The 18,915-nt window shown below is 37.8% G+C and overlaps 1 non-coding gene across 1 annotated transcript; it reads right to left on the reverse strand.

The window, feature by feature from the left end:
• Nucleotides 1–17,745: 17,745 nt before the first annotated feature.
• LOC121208048 (small nucleolar RNA R71) lies at nt 17,746–17,852 on the reverse strand. The gene has a single exon (XR_005903074.1). It is a non-coding gene; the product is annotated as a small nucleolar RNA R71 (small nucleolar RNA).
• Between the last annotated feature and the right edge of the window lie 1,063 nt (nt 17,853–18,915).

The following is an 18,915-nucleotide window of genomic DNA, read 5'->3' on the forward strand; positions in this document are numbered from 1 at the left end:
CTGACGAGCCAAAATCTATAAAACAGAGAAACAAAGAAACGGAGTAAGCAATTTATGCTTAGTAAGTTTTGAGCAAAGAGTTTAGACACAACCAAAGTATAGCATTCATGTAGCTAAACGGATAATTTCATATGCACAAATTTTCAATATCATACTTACTTCACATTACCAACCCTTATGTTCATACACAAAAGATCAACTTAGCCAAAGGCCGGTAGCTCATTTATCAACTGAGCGAATACTTATTTGTAAGGGCTCAACTAATTCAAAGCACATACGAAACATACCTCAATGCTGGGATGTTACAAGCGTATTAACTGAAATTTTTACAGCAAGATCGTTCATTCCCGAATCACGTACCTTCGGAATTTAACCGGATATAGCTACTCGTTCAAATGCCTTCGGGACATAGCCCGGTTATAGTAACTCGCACAAATGCCTTCGGGACTTAACCCGGATTTAGTAACTCGCACCAATGCCTTCGGGCCTAGCCCAGAATTAGTAACTCGCACAAATGCCTTCGGATCTTAGTCCGGATATGGTCACTTAGCACAAAGTGTAACACCCCGAACCCGAGGCCGTCGCCGGAGTCGAACACGAGGTGTTAACAGACTTCAAACCACTTATTAAAATTTTTCCAGACAAGCTGTCAATCTGCGTACTAGTCGCTTTAAAAGTCATATCTTGAGTTCTGGAACTCAAAATCCAGTTCTGTGAATTTTCCCTGAAACTAGACTCATATTCCCATCTACATATTTTTTCTAGAATTTTTGGTCAGGCCAATTAGTACAGTTTATTAGTCAAAGTCTCCCAAGTTACTGGGGTCGACTACACTGACCTTTGCGCATTACGACCTGGATATCTCCCTGTACAGAACTTCCATACTGATGCCGTTTGTTTCTATAGAAACTAGACTCAGAGAGGAATCTATACATATATGGTATGACTCATAATTATCTCTGGTTAATTTATAATGAATTTCCAAAGTCGGAGCAGGGAATCCAGAAACCGTTCTGGCCCTGTCCCACGAGAACCTGATTATCTCTTAACATACTGTCCATATGATCCTTTCGTTACTTCTATATGAAAATAGACTCATCGAACTTCGATTACATAATTTATTCATCAATTAATTCCACTCCTACTATTTTTAGTGATTTTTCAATCTCATGTCACTGCTGCTGCCAGCATCTGTTACGAAAGCAACTATGCCCACTTCGTGTTTACTCCTTGATCTAACTAATAATTCATCATGCATATCACAAATTATGATCATGACTAACCATGCCAAAGGCTAATCATTGTCAAACTTCCCCCTACTACACTATTGCCATATCATGAATTTTAACACCAAAATAATCAACCATGACGTATGGCATAAAAAGGTCGAATTATCAAGATTTGCGACCTAACGTTATGAATCCAAACCCAACCGAACATTTATGCCATTTTCGCATGGCTAAAAGATTACATACCAAAGTTCAAACACAACATAATAGCCTATACATGCCGAAATGTTCTCCTAAGCCAACTAAGAAGAAAGTACCAAAACTTGCTATCCGGTGTGATGACTTCGATGACGGCCCGACCACGCAAAAGGAGATGAGTCCAAGAAACCTAGAATAGGTGACAAGGAAACACCGAGTGAGTTTATAACTCAGTAAGTCATAAGCAATACACTACCATCCATTAATAACATTATCACAAGAGGAAACAAAATGGAACGAGGCTAGTTACTCCATCCATACCGAACCATACCATAGTTCCTCCGACCTATCGGTTCAATCTCATACCAAATCATGCATTCACATTCCATATACTCATCAATAGAATATTCGAGGCATTTTCATAAATCATTTTATTTTCGTTACAATCATACAACTAAACGGCCTTTCACCCATTCCACGATAAATCTTATGTACGTGACTTCAAGTATATTTGTCACATAGGTTCAACTTACCAAGCTCAACTCCAAATATAAACATAGCACCTATTAGCCATGAACTCAAGATACTTACCCGATCCGCTATCCGTGATCGACTCAATAGTGTCGCACACTTAGTGTCCATAATGATTCAAGAATATTTATTAAGTCCGCACACTCAGTGCTATATAATCAACTCGCACACTTAGTGCTACATAATCATACTCGCACACTTAGTGTCCATAATGATTCAAGAATATTTATTAAGTCCGCACACTCAGTGCTATATAATCAACTCGCACACTTAGTGCTACATAGTCAAACTCGCACACTTAGTGCTACATATTCAATTCGCACACTTAGTGCTGCACAATTTAAACCCGCACACTTAGCGCCAATCTCATGGTCATAAATGTTTATACCCGCACATTTAGTGCCGAGATCAACAACTCAATACATCTCACCTCTTTTCTTTTCATTCAACACTTTCATCACCACATACGTACATGCATATATATATATATTTATTCATTCCATTCAGCATCATTACATAAACGTTATGACCATTTGAATTAATACCAACTATATGCTTAATGACTTACTTTATGTTGGGTAAGACGGTTCCAACTCGGCTACTCGATGATCTTTTCTTTGCCTTTGCTTGATTCTCTCCCTTTGATGTCTTGATCTATAATAAACACATTTAGTAGTTTAATTTTCTTGCTGGATACTTATGTATAATTTAACGGTTTTCACTCCATTTCACAATTATCCTTGTTCAAAATATCAAAACCTTAACCATATTCGATTAATGCTTCAAGGCCGAATGCATTATCGCTATTATGGTAACCTAGTCTTGAGTATTTTTTATTCTAATATACAACATCATGAATCAACTCAACCTTATAAGCCAATATTACTCCCTTAATCGGTTATCAAGAGTTAACAAAAATAGTATCACAAACATATACACCTATACGGCCGAATATACCAAATTAAATTTGACCTTACGTATGTGATTACCTATAGTTAATATACATCAAATTTCATACATTTAACCCTTAATTTCCACCACATAACAAGCATAAATCGGGTTTATGGATATACCATGGCCGATTCAATCTAATCACTTCCAAAATCATCAACCATTTTCAATGCATATAACATATATAAACATGAATAAGTTTCATATAATCTCTTAACACATTAACTTCTTCCATCAACAACCTTTTGTTTCTTTATCCATCAAAACTTAAAGGAAATAATCAAATTCCTTCTTTAATAGCCATAGCCGAATGGTCCATCCATCCATCAAAGTTTTTTTTTTAAAAGAATTAGCATGGTCTAAGTAAGAACCATGATAATTAACCTAAAACAAGCTAAAATTTCACAACTTTAACACAATATACTAACCTTATTAAACATTCAAATGGCCGAAAGTTCTTTGCCCCTATTCCTTCCTTCAATTCGGCCAAGAAGACAAGAATGAAGCCCCTTTTTTTTTCATCACATTTTCATTCTTTTCTTTTATTTATTAAATCCCATAACCCAATATCAATTTCAACAAATATTTTGCCCATCATCAACCCACCTTGGCCGGCCACTATAAGGAAACTTGGGCAATTTGACATGCAAGTCCACCTTTGTGTTGACATGCACTAATAAGCCCCTTTAAAATTAACCTATCATTTTTCACCATGTCTCATGTTGATCCCTATTTAATAATTCCTCATGCAACTGGCAAAATTAAGGCATGAAACTTCCACATATGCATGTACACACATAATAAACATAGAATATAACAATTAATTATCTTCATAACTCGGTTTTGTGGTCCCGAAACCACTTCCCGACTAGGGTAAATTTTGGGCTGTTACACAAAGCCTTCGGGACTTAGCCCGGACATCATTCGAATAACCATGCACATTTAACAATAAATCATGACACATTCGTATTTCATTTTTATTAGCAAAACTCAAACACAAGACACTTATCACTCTTGCAATTTCGGCTCAATAGCCACACACAAAGAGCATGATTTTGATTTGCTTAAAACATGATCTAATCAAATCATAATTTAAGCTCTATTACTCAAGAACTTACCTCGGATGTTGTCGAACGATTCCGATGGCTATTCGACCACTTTTTCCTTCCCTTTATCGGATTTAGATCCCCTTTGCTCTTGAGCTTAATTTAAACAAATAAATTCATTTAATATTTTCACTTGGGCAATTCCATTCAATACATGTATGTCATACAATTTAAGTACAATGACCTTGCTCAATACTATTTAAACATCATGCATTACCGAACTTCATCAACACCATCTAACTTCATATAGAAACACATATCGTCCTAGGTCGGTACACAAGTCAAATGCATCATTTAAATTGTCAAAGTCCACAATTTAGTCATATTTCTCTATCATAGTTTCTTCACTTAAACCGAATTAACAAGCCCATATGGTCCTTGGCCGAATGCTATTTAACCCAAGTCATCAAGAATTTCATTATTTAACACCTTAGATATCCATAGCTAAATAGGTTATTTGTACATACATATATATACATAAGTGCATAGATACTATGTTACTAACAATTATTTCCTTGCTTAGCAGCCGAACCAATATACACATTACTTCATATCTACCCGTTACGTTTTCTCTACTTAAACCGAATAAACTTGCACATAAGGTCCTTGGCCGAACCTCACTAAAACAAGTCAACCAAAATCTTAGTATTTATCTTGTCTGTAACCTTATTTACCTTCCAAAAATCGCAAAAACATCAAACTCTTAATGTTTATGTACAAGGCCGAATCTTAACATGATCCAACCTCCAACTCATTCCTTTCAACAACCAAAACCGAATGCTCAAGCCATCATTGAGATTTCGAAATTTCGTCATGGTTTGTGTAAGAAATTTGCTAATTAACTAGAAAAAAGTTTAAAACTTAAGAATTTAACACAACATACTAACCTCCCCTTAAGCTCAAGGTGACCGAAACCTCTCTTCTTCCTCCTTTCAAACCGGCCAAGAAGAACCAAAGGATGAAGCCTTTCTTTTTTTTTCTAGTTTCGGCAAAATGGGGGAACAACCACACACTTTTTTTTGTTTTCATCATATTCCCTTTCATTATTTTATTCCCATGCTCCTTATTTTATCATACTTCCCATGAAACACTAACTTAACATGTTTATGACATGTTCTTGCCCATCACACTTGGTCTACCATACTTGTCATGGCCGGCCACTACTAATTAGGGGGGAAATTGACATGCAAGTCCCCCCTTTTTAGTTCATGCACTAATAGATCCTTATGCTTTGACCTATCACATTTCAAAATTTTCTCACATAAGTCCTATTTACTAAAATTCACCTACAATTAAACAAAATTCAAATATGAAATTTTCACACATGCATATATACATATAATAAGCATCAAATATGACAGCTAATTATTTTTATGACTCGGTTTAGCGGTCCCGAAACCACTTCCCGACTAGGGTCAATTTTGGGCTGTCACAACTCTCCCCTACTTAAGAAATTTTCATCCCCGAAAATCTTACCGGTAAATAAGTTTGGGTATCGTTCTTTCATGGCATTCTCGGTTTCCCAAGTAGCTTCTTCGACTCCGTGTTTGAGCCATAACACCTTTACTAACGGAACCCTTTTGTTTCGCAACTCCTTCACTTCACGAGCTAGGATACGCATCAGTTCTTCTTCATAACTCATATCGGCTTGAATTTCAACCTCTGATGGGCTAATTATGTGCGATGGATCAGATCTATAGCGTCGAAGCATCGAAACATGAAAGACGTCGTGAATCTTTTCAAGTTCAGGGGGTAAAATCAATCGATACGCAACTGGACCGACTCGTTCGGATATTTTGTATGGCCCAATGAATCTCGGACTCAACTTGCCCTTACTGCCAAATCTGAGTACCTTTTTCCAAGGCGAAACTTTAAGAAACACTTTATCTCCCACCTGATATTCAATGTCTTTTCGTTTCAAATCCGCATACGATTTCTGACTGTGACACCCCTAATTTGACCCTAGTCGGGAAGTGGTTTCGGGACCACTAAACCGAGTCATAAAAATAATTAACCGTCATAATTGATGCTCATTATATGTACATGTGCATGTGTGAAAATTTCATGTTTGAATTTTGTTAATTATAAGTGAATTTTATCAAATAGGACTTATGTGAGAAAATTTAGAAATGTGCTAGGCAAATGTAAAGTGGCCTATTAATGCATATTGTGAAAATGATGGTTTGCATGTCAATTTACCCAAATTAAGGCATAGTGGCCGGCCATGCTATGAGTGGAAACATGTCACAAACATGTTATGTTAGTGATGTATGTTAGGAACAATAAAATAAGGAGTACGGGTAATAAAGAAATGGAAAAAAAAGAAAGAACGTGTGTGATTGTTTCTCCCCCCTCCCCATTGCCGTGAATGTAAGAAAGAAAACAAAAAAAAAGTGTCCATCTTTTTTTCATTTCTCTTGGCCGAATGTTCTAAGGAGGAAAGGAAACAAGTTGTGTTCTTTGGTTCTTCTTGGCCGAATTGAGAGGAGGAAGGAAAGAGTGAAGCAATCGGTCATCTTAGGTCGATATTAAGGTAAGGAAGTTGATACTAGTTCTTGAAATCCTAGTTGATTTTGAGTGAGATATCAAGTTATTGTTGGTAACCCATGTTGAAATTGTGATTTTGGAATAAGTAAGGTTTTCGGCTATGGAGATTAATAAGGGTGATGGTTGTGTTTCATGCTAAATCTAGATGAACAATGGTAGTTGCTTACATCTTGATGATTATGAGTTTCTTTCTTGGTTCTACCTTAGATCCATGAAGTATATTTTTATTTGGTGTTGTTGGAAGTATCGGCCATGGTATATCCATAAGTGTGATTTATGCTTATTGCATGGTAGGTAAGATTTATGTTTTGGATATATGTTTAAATTTGGTTATAATCGAATTTGTGATTCGGCTCTTGCACATATATATATATGATTGCACATGACGTATTGGTATGACCTATATATTATCTCAAGGTATATACTTACACATGATGGTGCTTCGGTTATGGATTAAATGATGGATGCGTATTGAGTTATAATATGTAATGCATTAGTTAGTAAAATGTATGCCATTTATGTGTGGTATTAAGTATATAATCGGCCTCAACATAGACATGCATATTCGGCCATAGGAAGAAGATGGTGTTGCATGTATTCGGTTAGAGGCAAGCATATTGATGCTTTTGTCTTGGCTTAGAAAATTTGGCCAAGGGGAATATTAGCTAAAATGTTGAGTTTGATTCATGATTCCATATATATATGTGACTCTAATGCCTAAAGTATATATGGGCTAAGTACCTTGAGGTTTTCTTTTGATGTTCGAATGAATTGTATTAAATTGCTTGATGTGATTAAAAATGCATATGACCATTGTGTAGTTGAGCTAGAAGGTGGCTATATGACCAATCAAACTCCTTGTCATATTCGGCCATAAGCTAGCATAATGAGACTTTAATAAGTTAAATTTGTTTGAATTAGCTCAAGAGCTTAGAGGACCAAAGTTGGATAAAGGAAAGGAAAAAGTGATCGAATAGCCGCCGAAATCGTTCAACAACATCCGAGGTAAGTTTTAAGTGATGAAACGTTGAGTAAATTCAATTATAATAGGACATGATGAGTTGATTTAATAAGATATGATGTGGCCATGATATGTTCTAAGCTCAAATGGTAAGTTCTTAAGTGTTTGAGCTTGGGAATTTAAGGGTAAATTGAAATAGTCTGCTTAGGACAGCAGCAGTAACGTGACTTTAGAAAATCACCATAAATTTATGGATTTGAATTAGAGGCTGAATGAGACATGAAATTAAATCTTAATGAGTCTAGTTTCTTATAAAAGAAACCGTGTAAGCAAAGGAATTTCCGATAATGAGATACTTAAAGTTGTGTGAGACAGCGCAGAATGACACTGTAATCCTCTGTTCTGTTTTTAGAAAATCATTATAAATTGTACAAAAATGGTTATAAGATAAAATTTATATGCTTAGACTCCTTAATGAGTCTAGTTTCAAATGAAATCAAATACAACACATTTTGAATTCTGTAAAATGATAAATTTGATTCGTAGTGAAGAGTGGTCAGATTAGTCAAACAGTGAAACAGGGGAAACTTTAAGAAAAATCTGGTATTGATTGGCCAAACCTAAAATTCTGGAAATTTTATGGATGGAAGATATACGAGTCTATATTCAGGAAAAATTAACGGAAAGTGATTTGGAGTTTTGTAGCTCCAGTTATAAATAATTTAGTGACTATTGCTCAGGAAAAACAGCTTGTGCTGAATTTGAGATTGTGTTGTAAACCTTGATAAACTTGTTTTAGTTGCTCATAAACTATTGATTAAACCCATACGTGAATTCTAAATTGTGATATTGGAAAATGATAGATGTAGATTCAGCCAAGATAGTGTGTATACGTGAAAGTATATGTGGTATGTGAAGTATATTTGGATAATTGTGATGTGAATACATGAAAATCTATATTTTGATTTAGGATTCGATGTGATGAATGTGAAAGTGTATATATGTGATAAGGCCTAATGGCCGATGTGATGAATGTGAAAGTGTATATATGTGATAAAGCCTAATGGCCGATGTGATGAATGTGAAAGTGTGTATATATGTGATAAGGCCTAATGGCCGATGTGATGAATGTGAAAGTGTATATATGTGATAAGGCCTAATGGCCGATGTGATGAATGTGAAAGTGTATATATGTGATAAGGCCTAATAGCCAACGTGATGGATGTGAAAGTGTATAAATGTGATAAGTCCCAAAGGGCATTTGTGTCAGTACTATATCCGGGTTAAAACCCCGCAGGCTTTATGCGAGAATATTATCACTGATTAATGTCCGTAAGCTTCGTGCTCGTACTATATCCGAGCTCTAAAGACCCGATGACTACGTGTGGGGATTTTGTCCGGGTAAGATCCGATAACTTCGTGTGGAGATTATGTCCGGGTAAGACTTCGTAATAAGAATTGCTTATAAATATATTCAATGCGAAAGGTTAAACAGGTATGTACTCCAAGTTTATATGTGAGCCTGATTTGCACTAAATCATAAGGTAGTTATGTGATGCATACGAGAGCAATCTATGAGACTATTCCTATGATTATGTGACATCGGATCAGTGTGAGAGGTTATGTGAAATCATATGATATATCTATGTCACATGAGCTCACTTTTATGTGAAAGTTTATCTGCCTATTGTATATGATGAGATGTGCATATTCGGTAAAGGGATGGTATGCCCGAAGGAAGAGTGAAATAAAAATACGAACAACTATGTTATAATTTGATTGTTATCTGTTGACACTGCTTAAAACTTACTAAGCATTGTAATGCTTACTCTGTTTACTCTGTTTCCTCTGTTTTATAGATCTCATTTGGAAGCTACAGGCTCGGGGATCATCAGCAACTAGTCACACTATCACTATCCACTGTTTGGTACTGCTACGTTTTGGATTATCTTATGGCATGTATAGAATAGACTAGTGGCGGAAGAATATTTTTGGTTAATGTATATAAGCCATGCGAAAATGGCATCTTTTGAATGTTTACTTAGAGAAGTTTAAATTTTATCCCTGGCTGTGCTTAGTACTTATTTAAATGAATGATCTTTATTTCAAGAAAAAAAAATTCAAAATTTTACTGTTCTGACATGAGTTACAAGTCCGGTAATGCCCCTTACCTATTCCGGCGACGGTTACGGGATAGGGGTGTTACACTGACGATCTATGGCTGCCTTCAGACTTTCACGGATTACCTTTACTTTCTGTTCGGCATCTTTAATCAAATCAACTCCGAAAATTTTACATTCACCGAGCTCGGTCCAAAATAATGGTGTACGGCATTTACGACCGTACAAAGCCTCGTAAGGTGCCATCTTAATACTTGATTGAAAACTATTGTTGTAAGCGAATTCAATCAAAGGTAAATACCGTTCCATGAACTACTGAACTCGAGGATGCAACATCTCAACATATCCTCAAGTATCTGAATTATCCGCTCGGATTGATCATCGGTTTGGGGTGAAAAGCAGTGCTAAAATGCAGCTTGGTACCCAAAGCTTCTTGCAATTTCTTCCAAAATCGTGAGGTGAATCTCGGATCTCTATCCGACACGATAGAAATAGGTACCCCTTGTAATCTCACAATCTGAGAAACGTACAATTCAGCTAGTTTATCCAATGAAAAATCCGTACGCACGGGGATAAAGTGAGCCGACTTAGTCAGTCTATCAACAACAACCCAAATTGCATCCTTCTTACTTGCTGACAATGGCAGTCCGGACACAAAGTCCATTGTGACTCGATCCCATTTCCACTCGGGTATCATGATCGGCTGAAGTAATCCTGAAGGCACTTGATGTTCTGCTTTCACTTGTTGACATATTAAACATCTCGAAACAAAGTCGGAGATGTCTCGTTTCATACCATGCCACCAAAACCGACGTTTCAAATCGTTGTACATTTCCGTACTCCCCGGGTGAATTGACATTCGGCTACAATGGGCTTCGTTCAGAATCATCGAAATGAGTTCCGAATTCCTTGGAACACACAAACGACTTCTGAACCTCAAACAATCATCATCATCAATTTGAAACTCCGATTCCTTGTTCGGAACACACTCAGCCCGTTTTGCAACCAATTCATCATCGACTTTCTGAGCTTCACGAATTTGATGAATCAATAATGGTTTGGCTTTTAATTGAGCTACTAACACATTGTCGGGTAGAACAGACAAGGGTACATTCAAAGCTCGTAAAGCAAACAGTGATTTCCGGCTTAAGGCGTCCGCAACCACATTAGCCTTTCTCGGGTGATAGTCAATGACAAGCTCATAATCCTTTAACAACTCGAGCCAACGTCTTTGTCGCAGATTTAAGTCTCTTTGAGTCATCAAATATTTGAGACTTTTGTGATCCGAAAATACATGGCACTTTTCACCAAATAAGTAATGTCGCCATATTTTTAAAGCGAATACGATGGCAACTAGTTCGAGATCATGGGTCGGATGATTTTTCTCATGTGGCTTTAATTGTCTCGACGCATAGGCTACAACTCAACCTTCTTGCATCAATACGCAACCTAACCCAAGTAGGGACGCATCACTATAAATGACAAACTCTTTGCCTGATTCGGGCTGCACTAGAATTGGAGCTTCGGTCAAATAAGTTTTCAGTTGATCAAAACTTTTCTGACATTTTTCCATCCATTCGAACTTAACATCTTTTTGAAGTAGCTTCGTCATCGGTGTGGCTATCATCGAGAAACCTTTTACAAACCGTCGGTAGTAACCGGCAAGTCCCAAAAAGCTCCGAACCTTAGTAATATTTCTCGGAGGCTTCCAGTTAAGTATGGCTGAAATTTTGTTCGGGTCAACTCGAATACCCGATGCGGATACCACATGACCCAAGAAGCTAACCTCTCTTAACCAGAACTCACACTTACTGAACTTAGCATATAACTGCTTATCCCGCAAAATTTGCAACACTAGTCTCAGGTGCTCAGCATGTTCGGTCTCATCTCTTAAATAGACCAAGATGTCATCAATGAACACAACTACGAACCGATCCAAATATGGTCTGAAGATCCGATTCATCAAATCCATAAATACCGCAGGGGCATTAGTGAGCCCAAACGGCATCACTAAGAACTCGTAGTGACCATATCTCGTTCTGAAGGCAGTTTTGGGTATGTCTGAATCTCTAATTCGCAACTGATAATTGCCCGATCTCAAATCTATTTTTGAGAACACTGAGGCTCCCTTCAGTTGGTCGAACAAATCATCGATACGCGGTAACGGATATTTGTTCTTTATTGTCACTTTATTCAGCTGACGATAGTCAATGCACAACCTCATGGTTCCGTCCTTCTTTTTCACGAACAATACTGGTGCTCCCCAAGGTGAGAAACTTGGTCGAGCGAAACCTCTATCCGTTAACTCTTGCAACTGAGCTTTCAATTCTTTTAACTCAGTTGGTGCCATACGATACGGAGCTATCGAAATCGGCATAGTCCCAGGTACAAGCTCAATACCAAACTCTATCTCCCGAACAGGTGGCAAACCCGGTAATTCTTCGGGAAAAGCATCCGGGTATTCACAAATTACTGGTACCGACTCAAGTTTCTTTTCTAATTCCTTGTCATCAAGTACATATGCAAGGTATGCTTCGCAACCTTTTCTTACATATTTCTGGGCCAACATTGAGGATATTACAGCTGGCAACCCATCCAAGTCCGTAGACTCAACTCGGATTACTTCATTATTTGCGCACCTCAAATCAATAGTCTTGCTTTTGCAATTAACAACCGCATCATGCACGGTCAACCAATCCAACCCGAGAATAACATCAAATTCATCAAACGGCAAAAGCATCAAGTCCGCCGGAAAACAGGAACCTCGAATCACTAGGGGACATTTCTTACACACTTTGTCGACAAGCACGTAACGACCCAAGGGATTTGACACCCGAATTACGAACTCAGTAGACTCAATAGGTAAAGTCTTACTGGATGCTAAGGTTTCACATATGTAAGAATGAGTAGAACCGGGGTCAATCAAAGCAATAAAATTAGTATCAAAGAGAGTAAAACTACCGGTAATAACATCAGGCGAAGAAGCATCCTCGCGGGCACGTATAGCATAAGCTCTAGCAGGCGCACGAGCCTCGGATCTGGTCGTAGCATCTCTAGATCCTCTCTGACCACCACTAGCATTGCCCGTATTTCTAGATGGTCTACCTCGAGCAGTGGTAGCACCCGGTTTCCCACTCTGATTTACATTCAGTTCAGACAACCTCGGGCAATCTTTAATGAAGTGGTCAACTGATCCGCACTTGTAACAGGAGCGGTCATGGAATCTACAACTCCCCGAATGCCATTTACCGCAATATCGACATTCCGTTCTGTCTCGACGTTCATTCCCAACACTGGCGACTGAAGTGCCTCGTGTACCCACAGGGGGTCGATCACGATCTCGTCTAAAAAGGCCCGAAGTGCCTCTAGACCGGCCCACATCATCTCGAAATTTCTTCGATGCCTGTTGAAGAGACTTTCCCGAGGATCTTTTACGAAACTCTCCAGTTCCCACATCAACTTTTTGTTTTTCCTTTCTGAGCTCTTCGGCTTTACAAGCTCGCTCGACAAGTACTACGAACTCTCGTATTTCAAGAATGCCAACGAACATTTTTATATCTTCGTTCAGCCCATCCTCGAAGCGTTTACACATGATAGCCTCGGACGAAACACATTCCCGAGCGTATCTACTAAGTCTAACAAATTTTCGCTCGTAATCAGTAACTGACATAGAACCTTGCTTAAGCTCAAGAAATTCCTTCCGTTTTTGATCAACAAATCTCTGACTGATATACTTTTTCCGAAACTCAGTTTGGAAAAACTCCCAAGTTACTTGCTCTCGGGGCACAACAGAAGTCAGAGTACTCCACCAATAGTAGGCAGAATCACGTCGCAAGGAGATAGTACACTTTAGGCACTCATCGGGTGTGCAAGATAGCTCGTCGAGTACCCGGATAGTGTTGTCCAACCAAAATTCAGCGTGCTCGGCATCATCGCTGTCCGTAGCTTTAAATTCAGTAGCCCCATGTTTTCGGATTCTGTCAACTGGGGGCTTATTTGACCTTATTTGGTCAGTTTCCGGAGGTATTGTAGGTGCGGGGGTGGCATTAGTCGGGAATGGAGGTTGTGGAACAGCCGTATTAGTTCGAATGTATTGGTTGAACCAATCATTCATTACGCTATAGAAAGCTTGTCTAGCTTCATCATTCGGGTTACTAGCATTAGGTTGAGAGTCCGCCGGCGCTGTCCCTTGCGCGGGAACAGGCGCTACACTCTCAAGATCACCAGCTACCGCTCGGTCGGGATCGGGATCCATTACTATAAATAAACACATTTTCAATTGTCAAAAATCACCACACTATCAAATAATCACAAAATGGCATGTATAGCTAGACCCAAACTTATTACGGTAGTCCTAGAATCGACTAAACCGTAGCTCTGATACCAATAAAATTGTAACACCCCGTACCCGAGACCGTTGCCGGAGTCGGACACGAGGGGTTCACAGACTAAATTCGCTTACTATCGCAGTCCATTTTAAAAATTTCTAGGCAGTTGGCTAACTGTGTCACTGTCACCTTAAAAATCATATCTTGAGTTTCACAACTCAAAAATCAGTTTTGTAATTTTTCCCTGAAACTAGACTCATATGCCCATCTACATATCTTTTTATAGAATTTTTGGTCGGGCCAATTAGTACAGTTTATTAGTTAAATTCTCCCCTGTTACAGGGTGCGACTACACTGACCTTCATGCATTACGATTTGGATATCTCCCTGCACAGAGCTTCAATACTGATGGCGTTTGTTTCTATAGAAACTAGACTCAGAGAGGAATCTATACATATATGGCATGACTCCTAATTATCTCTGGTTAATTTATAATGAATTTCCAAAGTCGGAACAGGAAATCCAGAAACCGTTCTGGCCCTGTTTCACGAAAACCTAATTATCTCTTAACATACAACTCATATGACCATTTCGTTTCTTCCATATGAAAATAGATTCATCAAGGTTCGATCATATAATTTATCCACTATTTAATTACATTCGTACTATTTTTAGTGATTTTTCACATCCACATCACTGCTGCTGCCAGCATCTGTTTTTAAGGTAGACTTTACCTATTTCATAGTTTCCATGATTCAACTAGCCCTTTTAGCATAAATAGCACAAATTATGATAGTGATTAACCATTCCCATGGCCAATCCTTGTTAAGCATATCCACACCTCTCAATAACCATATCCATACCAAATGATTATAACATTATGCTCAAACATATATAAGCCATTTTCGCATGGCTATCCAAAATTATACAAATCCAAAGGGTCCATGACCCACAACAAAAAGGGTAGTCCTATACATGCCATTTCAAAGTTCAACCAAAATTGTACCAAAAGGGGGCTTTGATAGTGTGGGAGACTTCGACTTCCAAAAATCCCGAGTCCGATAGCTGACGAGCCAAAATCTATAAAATAGAGAATCAAAGAAACGGAGTAAGCAATTTATGCTTAGTAAGTTTTGAGCAAAGAGTTTAGACACAACCAAAGTATAGCATTCATGTAGCTAAACGGATAATTTCATATGCACAAATTTTCAATATCATACTTACTTCACATTACCAACCCTTATGTTCATACACAAAAGATCAACTTAGCCAAAGGCCGGTAGCTCATTTATCAACTGAGCGAATACTTATTTGTAAGGGCTCAACTAATTCAAAGCACATACGAAACATACCTCAATGCTGGGATGTTACAAGCGTATTAACTGAAATTTTTACAGCAAGATCGTTCATTCCCGAATCACGTACCTTCGGAATTTAACCGGATATAGCTACTCGTTCAAATGCCTTCGGGACATAGCCCGGTTATAGTAACTTGCACAAATGCCTTCGGGACTTAACCCGGATTTAGTAACTCGCACCAATGCCTTCGGGCTTAGCCCGGAATTAGTAACTCGCACAAATGCCTTCGGACCTTAGTCCGGATATGGTCACTTAGCACAAAGCCTTCGGGACTTAGCCCGGACATCATTCGAATAACCATGCACATTTAACAATAAATCATGACACATTCGTATTTCATTTTCATTAGCAAAACTCAAACACAAGACACTTATCACTCTTGCAATTTCGGCTCAATAGCCACACACAAAGAGCATGATTTTGATTTGCTTAAAACATGATCTAATCAAATCATAATTTAAGCTCTATTACTCAAGAACTTACCTCGGATGTTGTCGAACGATTCCAATAGCTATTCGACCACTTTTTCCTTCCCTTTATCGGATTTAGATCCCCTTTGCTCTTGAGCTTAATTTAAACAAATAAATTCATTTAATATTTTCACTTGGGCAATTCCATTCAATACATGTATGTCATACAATTTAAGTACAATGACCTTGCTCAATACTATTTAAACATCATGCATTACCGAACTTCATCAACACCATCTAACTTCATATAGAAACACATATCGTCCTAGGTCGGTACACAAGTCAAATGCATCATTTAAATTGTCAAAGTCCACAATTTAGTCATTTTTCTCTATCATAGTTTCTTCACTTAAACCGAATTAACAAGCCCATATAGTCCTTGGCCGAATGCTATTTAACCCAAGTCATCAAGAATTTCATTGTTTAACACCTTAGACATCCATAGCTAAATAGGTTATTTGTACATACATATATATACATAAGTGCATAGATACTATGTTACTAACAATTATTTCCTTGCTTAGCAGCCGAACCAATATACACATTACTTCATATCTACCCGTCACGTTTTCTCTACTTAAACCGAATAAACTTGCACATAAGGTCCTTGGCCGAACCTCACTAAAACAAGTCAACCAAAATCATAGTATTTATCTTGTGTATAACCTTATTTACCTTCCAAAAATTGGAAAAACATCAAACTCTTAATGTTTATGTACAAGGCCGAATCTTAACATGATCCAACCTCCAACTCATTCCTTTCAACAACCAAAACCGAATGCTCAAGCCATCATCGAGATTTCGAAATTTTGTCATGGTTTGTGTAAGAAATTTGCTAATTAACTAGAAACAAGTTTAAAACTTAAGAATTTAACACAACATACTAACCTCCCCTTAAGCTCAAGGTGACCGAAACCTCTCTTCTTCCTCCTTTCAAACCGGCCAAGAAGAACCAAATGATGAAGCCTTTCTTTTTTTTTCTAGTTTCGGCAAAATGGGGGAACAACCACACACTTTTTTTTTTTGTTTTCATCATATTCCCTTTCATTATTTTATTCCCATGCTTCTTATTTTATCATACTTCCCATGAAACACTAACTTAACATGTTTATGACATGTTCTTGCCCATCACACTTGGTCTACCATACTTGTCATGGCCGGCCACTACTAATTAGGGGGGAAATTGACATGCAAGTCCCCCCTTTTTAGTTCATGCACTAATAGATCCTTATGCTTTGACCTATCACATTTCAAAATTTTCTCACATAAGTCCTATTTACTAAAATTCACCTACAATTAAACAAAATTCAAATATGAAATTTTCACACATGCATATATACATATAATAAGCATCAAATATGATAGCTAATTATTTTTATGACTCGGTTTAGCGGTCCCGAAACCACTTCCCGACTAGGGTCAATTTTGGGCTGTCACAGACGTAATGGTTAGAGGAAGTGTTTGGTCAAAAACTACTCATAGGCAATGTAACACATGAGAATCCGTTGTTCGATGAGGCAACAACCTAGAGGATCCACCACCACCACAACCATAGTTACCTATACATATAAATGTGGCACGTAATGAAAGGACTATGACAAAATATGCACTAACAAATCTGGATATGCTTAAAGAGAGCATAACAAGCCTAGCTATCATGGCCAATAATTTTGAGATTAAGCTAGATATGATCCAAAAAACTTTGCATTTTCACAAAACAATGAGAGAGGATCCAAGTCAACATTTAAAACGATTTCTCCAACTTTGTGATACCTTCAAATACAATTGGGTCATTGATGGCACTATTCATCTTCGATTGTTCCTCTTTTCATTAATTGATAACACCTTTTCTTGGTTGGATTCGCAGGCACCAAGATCAATCACGAAATGGGATGAACACGCAGGAAGATTCCTACAAAAGTTCTTCTCTATCAGTAAAACGGTTAAACTAAGAAGGGAAATTTTGATGTTTAAGTAGTTAGAAGGAGAAAGCCTTCACAAAGCATGGGAGAGTTTCAAGACGCTGATTCAGAAGTGCCTACACCATAGATTACCTGAGTGGTTACGTTTTCAAATTTTCTACAATGGATTGGATGCGTATTCGAGGTCAGGATTAGATGGAGCAACAAGAGGAGAATTAATGAATAGAATGTACGAGGATGTGTATGAATTAATAGAAAGCATGGCAATAAATTCTTTCCAGTGGCCAACTGAATGATACACATCCAACCAAAGACCATCTACGGTGAAGGTTGCCTAGGAGGATGAGAAGTATCAATAACTAATGGAAAGAATCAATCGAATAGAGGCTGAGAAGAGTGCACCATCTATTTATGGAGGAGACAAATCGCTCTTCCATTATATTAATAATCCTATCGAGGATGTGAATAACATCGGAAATAGGGTTGGAAATCCCTATTCGAATACATACAATCTTGGATAGAAGGATCACCGAAACCTGAAATAGGGAAGAAATCACGGAGGAGGTAACAACTCTAACCCAGTTAAAAGCACTAACTACCAACCATTTTATTTACAAAAACCTCAAGAAAGGGCCAACCCGAATGACCATACTGTATGTGGTCAACGTCTGGATAGAATAGATGGGGAAATATGGTCAATGAGAATGGATGTAAAGTAGGTGTAATTTGAGTGCACCAACTCAACGAGAACATTGACTAAATTGGAAGATCAGATAAACCAATTAATAAGCATTATGGGTATATAAAAAGGCAAATTGCCACGGGTATTCCTAGCAACACTGAAAATAATCCTCACATAGAAGGAAATGAGCACGTGAAAGCAATAGCACTCCGATCAGGTAAAGTGCTGAGTAGCCTAGAAAATCCAACTCAAGATGTAAATATGGGGAATACTGGTGATCTTCAAGAAAGACCCCTAAAGCTAACAATAAGCCGAAACAAGAGGAAGTAGTTGTGCTAGTAGTAGCCAGAGATGGAAACAACCAAAGATTTTTCCATTGCAAAAATATCATTCCCTTCAAGGCTAGAAGAGAAGCAAAAATAAGATGAGAACGAGTTTGTAAGTTTTCTGAACTTGTTCAAAACTTTAAACGTTAACCTACCTTTAACTGAATTAATTGAAAAAGTTCCTA

Source organism: Gossypium hirsutum, chromosome A01 (assembly GCF_007990345.1).
Source record: "Gossypium hirsutum isolate 1008001.06 chromosome A01, Gossypium_hirsutum_v2.1, whole genome shotgun sequence".
In the NCBI taxonomy this organism is placed as follows: Eukaryota; Viridiplantae; Streptophyta; class Magnoliopsida; order Malvales; family Malvaceae; genus Gossypium; species Gossypium hirsutum.